A 15,833-nucleotide genomic window follows, 5' to 3' on the forward strand; every position below is an offset into this window, starting at 1 on the left:
TTTTAAGTTCTGTTGTATTTTTTTCATATCTAAACAAATTCTCATTTAATCTCCAAGAACGTCTCTCAACCTTATCCATCTCAATTTCTATCCATACTGGGCTATGGTCAGTCAAAGTTCTTGGAAAAATCTTTGTTCTTTTTGTCTTAACAAGTAAATCATCTGTCAACAAAATAAAGTCAATCCTAGAGAAGGATCTGTGTCTGTCAGAAAAAAAAGTATAGTCCAATTCTTTTGGATTATGTATTCTCCAAACATCTTTTAGTTCCATATCTTCTTTCATGTCAAAAAAGGTCTGTGGTAATCTGATTCTAGACTTTGCCAAACTCTTTTTATCTAATTTAGAGTCGATTACTCCATTCCAGTCTCCCATAATTAAAATAGATCTGTAATCCCATTGCAATATTTTAGTATGTAACATCTTATAGAAATAGTCCTGTTGTTGATTGGGAGCATAAATCCCAATCAGAAGAATATGGCCATTTGCTATAGACAATTCAATTGCTACAAACCTACCATCTTCATCTGTTTCTATAACTTTAGCTGTTAACTTTTTATTTACATAAATTACCACACTATTCTTTTTTTGCGAAGTTGAAGATATAAAATGTGTTCCTAGTTTGGAGTTTATCAAATATTTTTGATCTTGAGTTGTGATATGCGTTTCTTGTAAACAAATTATATCATTATTAAATTGTTTCAAATATGTAAATAATTTCTTCCTTTTCTGTACTGAATTCAACCCATTAACACTCCAGGATAAACACTTAAACATCATCAGCCTCTTTCTGGAGCAAAGAGCAAAATAATTGAAGATCATCCGAAAGCTTCGATCTCGCTCCTCCCATAGCTCCAATCTCTTGTGCAGTACTCTTATCTGCCTCCTTGTCTTGTCTTTCCTGTTGTTGTTGTTACTTTTGTTTAAGTAACTTAGCTTGAGCTCGAGTTATACGTTGATCCTTAACTTCAATCATCCGAACCGGGTCCAAGATTGGAGAAGATTCCAGCAAAGGCTCATCCAAAAAACCTCCTTCTGCACCTTGCACTTCTTCTAATTCCTGCTTAGACTGTTCTCGCAATTCTCGTTGAGGTTGCTTCTCTTCACTCTCTTTAATCTCCAAAACTGTAGATGTACGTGGAGATGGTGTTCTTTCCTTAAGAATAGTAGTGTAGAAGTGCTGTGCCTTCTCCACGGTATTCAAACGGTATCTTTCTCCCTTGTATCTGAGAATTATGCCAACTGGTGCGTCCCACCGGAAAGGTATCTGTAAATTTTGCAATTCCTTAACAAGAAAGCCAAATTCTTTTCTAGCTTTCAGCATTTTAGGAGGCAATTCTTTATAAATTCCAATTCGTGAGCCCCCCACTTGTACAGAAGTGTAAAAGGATTTTTGCAGGATATCGTTTCTTATTTCTCTATCTGTAAAATATATGACTACGTCTCTTGGTAGTTGTCTTTGTCTGGCCACCCAAGAGTTCACTCTGTAAATTTTGTCTATTTTGTGAAAAACCACATCTGGATTAACTTGTAAAATCTTAGCCAGGGCCTCAGAACAAACTTGTCTCAAATCCTGTCTTTCCTCCTCTCGAATTCCTCGAAGCCGTATAGCAAACTCCATTGCCCTGAATTGTATCATGACAATCTCGTCTTCAACTCTCTGCATTTTATTGTCAACATCAGCAATTTTATAATCATTGTCTTTCATCTTAACATTAACTTCTGATTTAAATTCTTCAACTTTAAAATCAACTTTCCCAATAAATTCTGCCAGGCCAGATGCCACTTCTGATATTTTTTTGGTCACCTTGTTTTGATTCTGTTTCACCATATCTTTAACTTCATTAATTTCCTGCATAAATTCCTGGTGTGATTTTTGAAGTTTATCATCTATCCCCTGATGTGATTTTTGAAGTTTATCATCTATCTCCTGTTGAGATTTTTGAAATTTATCATCCAAAGTTTTAGAAATAAATTCTTTTAAATCTCCCACATCAAATTCTTTTTTCTGAGTCTGTAACTGCTGAGCAGGGGGAAGTTGCGTTTCATGTTTATGTGTGGGGGATCCCCCCCCTGTTGCCTTCCCTTCCTGCTTCTTTGAAGCCATCCTGCCATGTGATCTAGTTTTTCTAAAGAGGGAAGTTCCTTTTCCTTTCCCTCCTGCACAAAGACTTCTAAAAAAGTCCCCCAGATTTGATCAAATAAAGGTTGAAGTAAAGCAAAGTCAAATATTGAAAGGGAGAAATTTTCCAATTGTTTCTCTTATAACAAGCAAAGCAACTTTGTAGCAACTTGGAAACTTTGTAACAAAGCGAAATAACTTCACCAATCCACACTCGCTGGCTCGTTAACTCTGAGGCTAAACGCCATGTTTTTTCTAAGCACTTTCACTCATTCGCGTGTCTCAGATTGAAAAATCAACAAAGCGCTGATACTTGCATTTCCAAGATTCAGGATTCGGATAGTTTCACAGTTGATTAAAGCTGGTTCTTTCGCTTTAAGTTTCCTGCAGCCGGCTTGTTCTGCAAAGGCAGAATCGTCCCACGTCGCCCGGAGTTTCAGCAGGTTGGTAGGGAGCCATGCCTGTTCTCTCCCCAGAAACTTCCCTGGGGGGTTACAGGGGCTCGACCTGTGCCCTGCGATCTCTCCTTCTTCAATCCTATGGATTTAGAAGTTTTTGAGCCGCTTCTTCGTCTCGGAGCGGCTCTACGGGCGGCGGGGCTGGCGGAGCTTCAAAAGGCGCCGCCGTCGCCGAAGACAGGGAAACCGGAAGTCTCGGGAATTAATAATCCTGATGAAAACCACAATTACAACTATATGGAATATAATCATAATGTCACTCGGGTGGTTGTTTTTACTTTTATATGAGGATGAATGAATGAATATGAGGATATTCATTACTGATGGGGGCAGATGATGACTGAAGATTTTGAACAAACTGTTGCACCAGGATGCTATGTTACCCAGTTATGGATGATGGACTCAACAATCCAGTGGAAAGACGTCAAAGAAGATATTATATGGATTATAAATTTAAAGCTATTGTCTTTTTTTCTTTTTATAAAATGGAATATATACACAGATATATGTATATTTTAGTAGAGTGGGCAGTGGTTCATATTTAGAATTGTAGTGTATGGTAATTTTGCGGGAAACTGGGTTGAAATAGGTTAGTTTACTGATTGATTAGTTTAAGAAAAAGGATTTTTAAGTCATATATTTAGGGGAGTCGAGGAATTGGATAGAATTGAATAAATGTTAAATTTGGATGTGGGGAGAAGGCTGCTTTGAAATGTTATATTAATATATATAAAAGATTAAATGTTATGTTGTTGTAATAATATACTATAAGTTTGGGGGAGGAGAAAAAGGGCAGATTATTGCGAAAATGGGGGTTATAAGAATATTATGCTAAGGGTCAGTATTTTGAGGAGGGAGTAAGGGAATGGTAAAATATTATGTAATTAGTTATGAATTAGCTTAATGTTGTGAAGAAGTCACGGGGGGGGGGTTGGGTGGTGAGGGGGGGTAGGGAAGAGGGGGGGAGAAAAGGGGGAAAAACTTGTATTTGAAAACTTTTTCAATACAAAAAAAAAAAACAGTTACAGTTCCTTTTCCTTTGACCTGACAAGGATGATTTGAAAAAGAATAAAGTTCACGTAGTTCTGGTTCAGGCTCGTGCATCTCTGTGAAAAGTTCCTTCCTGTAGGTAACATGCAATGCTGCACCACTGTCCAAAGTCCACAGGAGTCGTCTGTCGTACTCTGGTTGAGGTTGTGGATCATTGGTTAAAGCCAATGTGGCAAGTGGAGTTTGTGGATCACGCCGGGGACCACGACAACCTTGTCTTCCGCCTCTGCCTCTGCCTCTGGAATCTGTTCCTCTGGGCTGGTACGTGACGGGAGCTGGAACTCGTTGGGGACAATCCCGGATGGCATGTCCCACACGGTTGCAGGTGTTGCACCTTGGCATCCTTGGAGCGTAGGTCCTTCCTCGGAAGGGGCGCCTAGCTGGAGCTCTTGATGCGGGTGGTCCTCTCAGGTGTGGCGTGGCCAACATGAATGCCTCTTCTTCAATTAAAAGTCTACAGACATTGTCCACTGTGCGTTGAGCAATTGGGACTTGGTTAATTTTTGTAACAGCATCTTTCCATTCATAATTCAAAGAGTTAATAATGATGCTGATCATTTGAATATCTTCAATGTTATGGCCTCTTTCTCTCAATTCTGTTCTCAGACCTTTCAGTTTGGTCAAATGTCCTCCAATTTGTTCACCGGTTTTCAATCTCGAACCGTGGAGTTCAGACATGAGTAAACATGAAGATTCAATTGAGATAGGCCTGTAGCAATTTTCCAATTCAGCCCAAATTTGTCGGGCTGTTGTATTTGGTGGAAAAGTGATCTGCAGTTCAGTATCCATGGACATCAATAATGTTGTGCGAGCCCTTATCTCTAAATCTCTTATTGCATAAATCCAAGGTTGAGCAGGAGGATTAAAAACCATACAGTGACTGCCTTCTCTAAGAAGCAATAGTGTAATCTCACTGACCCAGGCTTTGTAATTGTGTCCTGACATTTTTAGTTTTGACTCACCAGTTAATGGAGAGACAGAAAATGCCTGGTAAGGAGCCTGCACTTGGTATGCTGGCTGTGCTGGCAGAGGTATTTGCTGTGCCTGTTGTGGACCTAAAAATGGTCTTGGTTGTGCCATTGGAGGTGGGCCAGGAGGTGGCCCTATTTGCACTTGTGGCTGGGGCACATATGCAGGCATTTGTAGCTGCTGTGGCTGATGCACTGGAATCTGCTGTATTCCAGTTGCCATTTGTGCTTGATCTGCAATATTGGCATGACCTGCTGGAGATGCAGTCATTTGCCTTTGCTTCATTAAGTTTAATTGTGTTCCATCTAAAAAGACACCAACACCACCAGGGGGTGTTTGAGTTTGGGCCTGTGGAAACACTTGTGGCATTTCAGCTTCTTGAAGTAAATTACTTTCGCCAGCAGATGGTGCTGCACCTTTAGCTTCGGGCAGCTTTGCATACGGGGCATTGTATGCTTTAGAGTAGGAGTGGTTATGTAAGACATGTGTAACTTGATCAGGGAGACTTTCATGTGACGTATGCAGTGCTCTCTGCCTTAATTGGCCTGACACAAAATCCACCAGGGGGAGTGTCTTTGGCTCCGGAGAAGAAGGCAATATGGCGCTTTTTGAAAAATTTAAGTTATCTCCCTTATCTTGCTAAAGCATAGATATAGCCATTTTTGCCTGGGATAGCTGCTGTTCATAGAGTTTTATACGGTCACGATAGGCTTTCATAGCCAGCTCATCCAGGGTGAGCTTAGAGCTTCGAGGAGAATAATGAATTGTTTCTCTCTCTGCGTGGGAGGAATTTTGCTCAACAGTTTGCTTTAGCCTTGCATCGAGCGTTACAAATTCAGAAGGTTCTGGGAAGACTTTTTCAGAGCTTGGAAGATCAGAAGAAAATGTTACTGACCTCAGTCGTAAATCATCATCTTCAAAAACAGCTTCTGTCTTATCTGTCTCCATTTCTGTTCCCACGGCTTTTTCTTGTTCCAGGCGTGTGGCTGTAGTAAGGGGCTGGAAATCTGGAAACCTCCTTTCTGCCACCTTCTCAGCAAAATACATTTTGTATTTGTTTTACTTCTGTTTTGGCATCTCAGCAATATAATTAGCGTACCTCAGTAGCTAAAAACTAATTGCCTATGCGCTCTTATCAGAAGTAACAAAACAAGGAAAAAAAGCCATAAATCAAACCGTCCGATCTGCTACCAGATGTCAGGGCATTTATTAATCCCATGTTTGGCTCTGGGACTAATTACTCTGGTTTAGAGGAGATGAATCGAGGCTTATTCCTTGTTGCAATATTCCGAAAAAGAAACGCGAGGGAAGGTTTCTAATAAAACTCATTTATTTGTTATAAAGAAAATAAAACACCTCACTAACTAAGAAAAGTTAATTGTTACATTTTGGAAGTAATTTGGGCCAGCTGCCTTTCAGCAACCGGCACCCGTGGCAAGAGAACAAAGGAAAAAGTGTGTGAAGGAAGTGAAGGAATGTGGGTGGATGGACATGCGTAGTAGCTTTTGATAACAATTCTTGGCAAGGTACGGAAAGTCAGATAGTCCAGAAATGATGAGCTCAGCTGGTAAATAAAATAACGCAGTGACATTTTTTATTTTTAAAAGTATTTTTTCTACAACCTGTTTGGCTGAAAAACTGCTTTTAAAAGTAAAAAAAAAAGCCTCTGATGATCGCGCGGCTCAGCTGGGATCATCAGAAGCTTTTAAAAGCATTTTTTCTACAACCTCTTCGGCCGAAGAGGTTATAGAAAAAATGTTTTTAAAAGGAAAAAAAACCTCTGCCGATCAGGCAAGTCAGCTGGGATCGTCAGCTGGGCTTTTAAAAAAAAAGAAAGCCTCTGCCGATCAGGCAAGTCAGCTGGGATTGTCAGAGGCTTTAAAAGCATTTTTTTTACGGGGACTTCCGGTGGCACCGCAGGCGTTGATGGCTGTTCCCTTTGGAGCGCTAGCCCTGCAGTCTTGTTAAAGCAGCTAGAACAGCGAAAATCAGCTGTCTAGCGGCTTGGAAATTTTCCCCTTGGGAAAAGGGGGGAAAGAGAGCAGCCAGGCTTGGGTAGAGCTCCCCAAGAGCCCCAGGAACAATCCTGGGGCGTGAAGGGTAAGAGCTCCCTGGAAGCCTGACAAAAAGCTCCGGACCTGGGACGCTTCTGCTTAAAGCAGAACAAGACACCGCAACCACTCCTGCAACAATCTTACAACATATTGGATACAAAAGCAGGCAGAGCGAAGTCAGGAGGGACTCTAATTGCAAGTATCAATCTTTAACTCCTGTGTATTGAATACTTCCTTCTCGATTGCCAAGGGAAGAAAGTGAAAGGAAATGGCGCCGAGCTCTAATTGGGTGTGGTAATGAAAGTTAACTGTAAAATACTTCTCAGCGCAGACAGACTTTGCTGATAATAATTGAAATTTGTTTTAAAAGAAAGAAGAATTAAAGTGGATTGCAGATAAAATTAGAACTTACTGAGGACTGGAAACTAATTGGAAATTAAGCTGATTTAATGGACTTGTTCTGGCTGTTGTAAAAGTTTTAAATTGGAACTGAAAATTGGAAAATGGCTTCCAGGCAAATAAAAACTGCTGTGCCCAAAAGTACTGTGAGTTCTCCTGCCCCACCATCTAAACCACAATCTTTGTCAGCCCCGGAAGAACCACAAGTTTTAACATTGGAAGCCTTGCAGCAAGCTTTAAAGCTACAAGCCTTTACCTTAGAGGCGAAAATTACCTCTGCCTTTGAGGAAAAAATGAAGGAGGTGACTGAAAAAATGAATGTGGTGACTGAAGATATGGCAGAAATTAAAGATGTGATCCAAGCTCGAAACAAGGAAATTAGAGAAGATATTATCTTTGCATTTCAGGGCTTAGCAAGTCACATTGAAGGGTTAGATGAAAGACTAGAGGAAATTAATCAAACCAACGTGAATTTGGATAATAAAATGGGGGAGGTTCAGACATAGATGGAGAGGGCAGATTTAGAGGTGATGATGATACAATACAGGTCGATGGAATTTGCTATAAGAGTAAGAGGCTTGAAAGAAAATAACCAAGAGAATCTGAGAGAGATTTTTGCAGAAGCTTTTGTGCAGATAACTGGAGAAAGAAAGGAAGATTTGGAAAGGCAAATTGATAAAATCTATCATGTAAATTCATGGGTGGCTAGACAGAGAAATTTACCAAGAGATATTGTAATCTACTTCACAACAAGGAGGATAAGAAATGAAATTTTACAGGCTTCTTACAAAAACAAACTCCAAATGGCAGGGCAGGAGGTTTTAACATTGAAAGAAATCCCCCCCAAAATGTTGAGAACAAGGAAGGACTATGCCTTTTTGGTGGAGGAACTCAGAAAGCGCCAGATACAGTATAGATGGGAGGTTCCAACCGGATTGGTGGTGAACTATTCAGGACAGAGATATCGTCTCAATACTATATAGAAGGCAAGAGATTTTTACTCCAATGTATTAAAGGCTGGAGGTTCATTCTCCCCAGAAACCAGAAGAAGAAAGGAAGTAGAAGGAGCAAGAAAGGGAGAGAAAGAAGCTATGCAGGCCCAGATACAGGCTCAAGGATGGGCCTTGATTGCTGAAGAAGACTTAATACAACTCACGAGCTCTGCCCAAGAACTGGAGCTATTTGACAAAACAGAGTAACCAAAGGACCAGAGACAGACTCGAGCAGCAACTAAACGCAAAGAGGAATTAAAGGTGCAGCAAGCTCAGATAAAAACATAAGAAACTACCAAAACAGAAGCAGTGGGGGGAGGGGGGGGCAAGGCCGAAGATCAAAGTGAAAGATGATCTCCAGCTAATGCTTCAAAAGCTTCAAATTGCCAAAGATGGCAAATAAATTTCTAACCTGGAATGTCAATGGTTTAAACTCACCGCAAAAGAGGAGGAAAATATTTCATTACCTGAAACAGTATAAAAATGACATTATTTGCTTACAAGAGACATATATTAGAATGAAAGATCAAAAATATTTAATAAATGCAAGGTTGGGGACACATTTTGTAGCATCTGCACCAGAAAAGAAAAATGGTATAGTTATATACCTAAAAAAAGGTTTAATAGCTAAATTAATCGAAGCAGATGTGCAAGGAAGATACATTGCAATTGAAATTTTAATAGAAGGGAAAAAAACACTTTTGATTGGATTATATGCACCAAACCAACAACAAGAAAAATTCTACAAGATTTTACATGCTGAACTAACACAATGGAATTATAAATCATATATATTGATGGGAGACTGGAATGGAGTTCTGGATCCTAAAAAGGATAAAAAAGGATCTTTGCAGAATATTCAAACGCGTGCCAAACTGTCTAAATCCTTTTTTGATATGATGGAGGACATGGAGTTGAGAGATATTTGGCGAGAGCAGAACACAGAAGAAAAAGATTTTACTTTTTTTTCCGATAGACACCAGTCATTTTCCAGGATTGACTTTATATTAATTACTAATGATTTTCTTTCCAGGGTGAAGAAAACGAAGATATGTCCAAGAACATTATCAGATCACAGTCTGGTTTGCATGGAATTAGAGTACGAAAAGGGACCCAGGAAGTCCTGGAGGTTGAATGAAAACTTGTTTAGATATGAGGAAAATGTGAAAGAATGTAAAAAATTTATGGAAGAATTTTTCCTTATGAATATGCATAAAGGTATATCTATAGAAATGGTTTGGGATGCAAGTAAAGCATATATGAGAGGTATTTTAATATATTTGAATAATAAACATAGACGTAGACAGGAAAGAAAATGGAAGGAACTAGAAGAAGAAATAAAAAATAAAGAGCAAATATTAATATTAAATCCAACAGATAAGAGAATAAAAGAAGCAATTAATTTATTGCGAGGGCAATTTAATATGTTGATGGCAGACCAGGTGGCAACTAACTTGCAATATGCCAAACATAATACTTTTGTAATGCTAACAAACCAGGTAGATGGTTGGCATATCTGCTCAGAAAAAAACAAAAGTCACGCACCATAGAGAAAATAAAATATAAGGGTAAAGAGGTGTATCAGCAAAATATGATTAAAAAAGCATTTTTAGAATTTTATACGAAGTTGTATACTAGTGATAAAATCCAAGGTATAGATATAGATAAATATTTACAGAAGGAGAATATTTCTATAGTTTCAGAAGAGCAAAGGGAAGGTTTGAATCAATTGATAACCTTTGAGGAAATTGTTTTAGCAATTAAACAATTGAAAATGGGAAAAGGCCCTGGGACAGATGGATTGACAGCTGTTTATTATAAAAACCTGCAAATAGAAATGGTGGAACCACTTAAAGAATTATTTAACAAAATACAGACTGGAGGAGAAGTACCTCCTTCCTGGAGAACAGCATTTATTTCCTTGATCCTAAAGGAGATCAAGATCATACTCAGCCAAAAAATTACAGACCTATATCACTTCTAAATACAGATTACAAGATTTTTGCTAAAATACTAGCAAATAGGCTAATGCCAGTTATGCAACAAATGATTCATAACGATCAAACTGGTTTTATTAATAGGCGATATATGAAAAGTAATGTAAGGCAAATAGTTAATATATTGGAGTATTTGGGAAAGAACAACCAGGTCCCTGCAGTGCTTATATTCTTAGATGCGGAGAAGGCGTTTGATCGATTGAATTGGAATTTTTTATTGAAAATAATGGAAAAGATGCAGTTTGGAGAGTATTTTACACAATCTATTAAGGCAATATATCAGCAACAAACAGCACAAGTAATAATCAATGGTAGTTTAACGGAAACTTTTAATATAGAAAAAGGAACAAGACAAGGATGTCCTTTATCTCCATTACTGTTTATTTTGACTTTGGAATTTTTGTTGAACAAAATACGTGGTTCAGACAAAATAAGGGGAATTAAAATTAGGTATGATGATTACAGATTACGAGCATTTGCAGATGACCTGGTTGTGACTTTGACCCAACCAGTAAAATTGGTTATAGGTTTAATGGACATAATTAATCAATATGGACAAGTATCTGGATTTAAAATAAATGCAGGGAAAACAAAGATAATAACTAAAAACATGGTTACAAGTCAAAAAGAAGAAATAGAAAGAATAACGGGATTTGAAATAGTAAAGAAGGTTAAATATTTAGGGGTTTATATTATGACATCAAATGCGAAATTATATAAGTATAATTATGAATTGTTGTGGCAAAAAATACAGAAGGAGATGGAAAACTGGAAAAAATTGCAACTATCGTTGTTGGGAAGGATAGCTGCAGTGAAAATGAATATTTTGCCAAAGTTCTTATTCCTTTTCCAAATGATACCAATATTGAAAAAAGATGGAAATTTGAATGAATGGCAGAAGGGCATTAGTAATTTTGTGTGGGCAGGAAAGAGACCGAGAGTAAAACAAAAAATAATGCAAGATATACGTGAAAGAGGAGGTCTCAAAATGCCTAATTTAAGATTGTATTATGAGGCAGCTGCTCTCTCAGCAATTAGCGATTGGATTAACTCAACAGAAGAAAGAATATTGAATATTGAGGGATATGATTTGCTATATGGGTGGCATGCATATTTACTATATAATAAAAAGGTGGACAAGAATTTTAAAAGTCATATATTGAGGAATGCATTACTATGTGTATGGAAAAAATATCAATATAAATTAAATAATAAATTACCTATATGGGCAATACCTAGACATATGATAGAGAATATAAGTGTAGAACAGAAACAAGATGTGATTACTTACAAAGAGCTTCTTACTATGGAAAGAGGTACATTGCAGTTAAAGTCTTTAGGGGTATTAAAGGAAGAAAGGATAACTCAAACTTGGTTTCAGTATGGACAGTTGTATACTAGATGGAAAGAGGATCAGAAAATTGGTATCTTGCAAAATGAGGAAAATCTGATAAAACAAATTAGGGATCAAAGCCCAATGCATATTAAAAGGTTGTATAATGCATTGATAGAAATAGATTCAGAAACCGAGCTAGTGAAGGACTGTATGATAAAATGGGCACAAAACATTGAGGAACCAATAATGATGGAAACATGGGAAAAAATATGGGTCAGAAATGTAAAATTTATCCAAGCCCAAAACTTGAGAGAAAATTTTTACAAAATGTTTTATAGATGGCATTTAGATCCTAAAAAGTTAGCTTGTATGTATCCAATCCTACAATCTACATGCTGGAGATGTAAATGTGATGATGCAACGTATTATCATATATGGTGGACATGTAAAAAAATTAAGGCATTTTGGATTAAGATATGGTGGATTGTACAAAATATTTTTAAAAAGAAGATAAAATTTACTCCACAGTTGTTTTTATTGGGTATAATTACAGACTGTACAGTTATAGAGGTTAATTTGATTTTGAACTTAATAACTGCAGCCAGACTTTTGGCGGCGCAGTATTGGAAGAAGGAAGACGTACCTACCATTGAAGAATGGACATTAAAAGTAGCTAATTTGGCAGAGATGGCTAAAATCTCTGCATATTTGAAGGATCGCTCGAATGAAAGATACATATCGGAATGGAGAAGATGGATTGATTATATTCAAAACAAATATGGGACTAAAAAGTTGCAAATAGCTTACGAATGAATTTGGGTGAATTTTTATTTTTTGTATGTCTGGGGGAGTTAAAATGTGAAGGGGAGTTAATAGCGTATAGTTAGTTTGATTATGTTTGATTATGTTTGCTGAATGCTATACCCTGTATTTTGCTCTGGGAAGTCGGGGGGGGGAGGGAATGGGTGGAGGGGGAGGGAATGGGTGGAGGGAGGGAGGGGGGGGAATTTGTTTGTAAAATATTTTAAAACTTTAATTTTAAAAAAAGCATTTTTTACAACCTCTTCAGCCAAAGACGTTGTAGAAAAAATGGTTTTAAAAGTAAAAAAAAAAAAAGTTGGCCACGCCCACTCAGTCATATTACCCCCACCACCACCAAGCCACGTCCACGGAATCTGTAGTAACAAATTTTACATTTCACCATTGATATATACTTCTGTTATATCCTTGAAATGTTTTTTGTGAGATGAAAAATCCTAATCAGTAATGTGTCAGGTTCAATGCTAGATGAGAACCTCACACACTAGTTTTCTATATTTTAATCTGGAAAAGTTCTAGAAATGCTGGAGATGGCATTATCCACAGATTTTTTTACATGGCTTTAAAATATTGTTAAGATCTGAGTAATTTTACTGTATTGTCTGCTTTTGGAGTTGTCAAATTCTACCCTGTTTTATGAGAAACTCTAACAAAACTCATTTCCCCTTGAGTTTCTGCAAACTTTCTGGGCAGGCAGCTGAAACTCTTGCCGTTTTCTGGGGTATATATAGATGCAGTATCCTGTTCACATAACTTCTCCCTTCATAGATAGAACTCATCTCCTTCTTTCTTTCACTCTTGAGAAAAATGCCTAATTATAAAACTATCAACATGCTATGATTTCCCAATTCACAAGAGCTTTTGAATGCAACAGAGGAATGTTAGTAAGGCATTTCGGAAACCTTTCATTGCTTTTAAAAAAAAAAAAAAACCAAAGCAAACAACTGGTTTGTTCTTGCAATAGCTTTTTATCATAGCAGCCTCTTAGAATTTTAGGCAAATCACCAGATAATTGCATGTAGAATAGTGTGTGTATATTAATTCATTATGGTTTCTGGGGGTGAAGGAATGTTTGCTACTGATTTTCTCTTCTGCTATTGGTCACTTAGAGAGGTCTGATTGGCTCATGGATGTCCCTGGTGAATTCAAGGTCAGAAGAAATGAAAACAAAGTTTGCTTTCCAGCTGCTTTGTGGGGGATTGGTGGGTGGAAATTCAGAATGTGTGAATGTGCCCTATCTTTAGTGTTTTGTAAAAGTGTTTTCTGGGGAAGAATTATGCAACATTCCGTATTTACCATGAAAACAGCTTTACAAAATGAAATAATGCTTGTGTTATGCTAGTTTTGAGACTTTTTCTCAACTGTACTGGAATAGTCATTTCTGAGTCTTTACCAAGATTGACCATAGATTTTAGAGTGATTTGGTGATTTACTTACAAAATCAAGTTTGTGCTGGATATTTACTAACTAGTAGCAACTGAAAGTATACTCATATCTCTGAAATAACACAGAGCTTTTTTGCTTAATTATTACATGGAATAACAAGAGAGTCAGCTTCCTATGAAAAACATACCGGAAAACACCCGGCATGCCACCCAGTCACATGACCAACCAGCCACACCCACCCAGTCACATGATCAACCAACCACGCCACCCAGTCACATGACCAACCAGTCACATACACCCAGCCACATGACCACCAAGCCATGCCCACCCAGTCACGTGACCACCAAGCCACGCCCACATCACATGATCACCAAGCCACACCCACAAAATAAGCCATGCCCACAGAACCAGTAGTAAAAGAATTTAGAACCCACCCCTGGTAAAGACCTGTCCTTTTTCTCACGGAACAGCACGGGTGCTGCAATTTTGGGTCGGGCTGGTTGAATGAATCCCCAGGGCAGATTTTTATCTATGAAAGCTTGCAGTTCCTTGATCTCTCTTGGGGACATGCTGTACAGTTTTGGCTTTGGTAGTTTTGCTCCTGGGAAAATCTCAATGGCACAGTCTGTGGGGGGGGGGTGGAGGGGAACTCATCAGAGCTCTCTTCACTATAGATCTCAACCAAGTCCTTGTATTCCCGGGGGATGCCCTAAGGTGGCTCACCCCTCCCAGCTGCAGCTGTTTCTTTCTTTGGGTTTTCCCCCAGTTCCTCTCCTTGGTCAAATGGTCGCTCCCCACTGGAACTTTAGGGTCTCCTCTTTCCAATTTACTCTGGGATTCCATCTCTTCAGCCAGGTGAGCCCCAGGACTAGTGACCACTCCATTCCGGGTGCCACAATGAATATGAGTGTCTTGTCATGGGTCCCCATGGCTATTTCCAAGGTTCCATGACAAAAGTGGCTGTCTCCCCGCCCACAAGTGACCTATCTAGTTGGCAGAATGCAATTGGAGTCTTTAACTTCCATAGGTGGATGCCCAATTTCCCCACCAGGGTCAGGCTTATTGAGCATCGGGTACACCCCAAATCCAGAAGGGCTGAGAGCTTTACTCTTTTTTTTTTTTGTCTGGGGATGAATAGTCTTAGGAGCAATGGTTCATCTTTGCAGGTCACCTTTTGAGTAGCTTTTGAACAGTCCAGTGTCTTCTCCTGGTGAGGCCAGAGTTCCCTCCCTTGGTTTTGCTAGGGGGCGAAACTCCACGGCCGTGGGCTCTCAGGTTCTCAAAAGCCTCCATCACAAGGCATGACATGCCTTTTCAGTTGATTGTCCCTGGCCAGTTCCTCACCTAGGTCCTCATGATCCCACAGGTTTTCAGCTTGCATTTCCAGCCTGGCTGCCGGCTGCCTTAATTGAGGTTGACCCCTTCGGTTCTTCCATCCCAGCTCTTTCTTCCCTAATCCAATTGACCATTTTGGTTTTGTGGGGTTCTCCAAAGCAGCCTCAATATCTTTGATAGGGCATTTGGAGATTGCGTCGAGGTTTCACCCAATGGTGAAATGTAAAATTTGTTACTACCAGTTCTGTGGGCATGGCTTGGTGGGGGGGTAATGTGACTGGGTGGGGGTGACCAACTTTTTTTTTTCCTTTTAAAAGCATTTTTTTCTACAACCTCTTCAGCCGAAGAGGTTGTAGAAAAAAATGCTTTTAAAAGCCTCTAATGATCCCAGCTGAGCCGTGCGATCATCAGAGGCTTTTTTTTTAACTTTTAAAAGCATTTTTTTCAGCCAAAGAGGTTGTAGAAAAAATGCTTTTAAAAGTAAAAAAAAAAAAGCCTCAGATAATCGCGTGGCTCAGCTAGGCATGGGGGGGGGCAGGATTTTTGCTACCAGTTCTCTGAACCACCCACCGCCATCGCTACCGGATTGGGCAATCCAGACCGAACTGGGAGCATTTCACCCCTGGTTTCACCCCAGCACTCTTCCTCTCCATGCTCTCCATGCTCACCACTTTGCTTGGACATGGCTTGTATGGTCCTCTCAGTAGAACGAGTGCTTCTCCAGGTTGATCATTTTTACAGATCCTGTTGTATGTAAGGGCCTGCCTCTCCTCTCCGTTCAAGAAAGAAGAACTCTTGAAACAATTAGCATTTCAAAAGGAGCCTTTTATTGAAGGAAAGAGATAGCAAGACAAAGGAAGCAGGATCTGAAGATTCCCATGCAATTCTGTTAGATTAAGACAGTTAGAAACTCCTCCC

At 39.0% G+C, this 15,833-nt stretch overlaps 1 protein-coding gene, 1 long non-coding RNA gene and 1 pseudogene across 4 annotated transcripts in view; 2 read left to right on the forward strand and 1 right to left on the reverse strand.

Annotated features, from left to right (window-relative positions):
• Window positions 1-15,833, forward strand: part of LOC117661269 (uncharacterized) — a 115,310-nt gene that overhangs the window by 45,602 nt on the left and 53,875 nt on the right. The gene's annotated exons all lie outside the window — the stretch shown is intronic.
• Window positions 1-15,833, reverse strand: part of NOS1AP (nitric oxide synthase 1 adaptor protein) — a 206,753-nt gene that overhangs the window by 13,339 nt on the left and 177,581 nt on the right. The gene's annotated exons all lie outside the window — the stretch shown is intronic.
• Window positions 7,155-8,561, forward strand: LOC148114775 (uncharacterized; annotated as a pseudogene).

This window comes from Pantherophis guttatus, chromosome 3 (assembly GCF_059756535.1).
Source record: "Pantherophis guttatus breed Tessera chromosome 3, ASM5975653v1, whole genome shotgun sequence".
Taxonomy (NCBI): Eukaryota; Metazoa; Chordata; class Lepidosauria; order Squamata; family Colubridae; genus Pantherophis; species Pantherophis guttatus.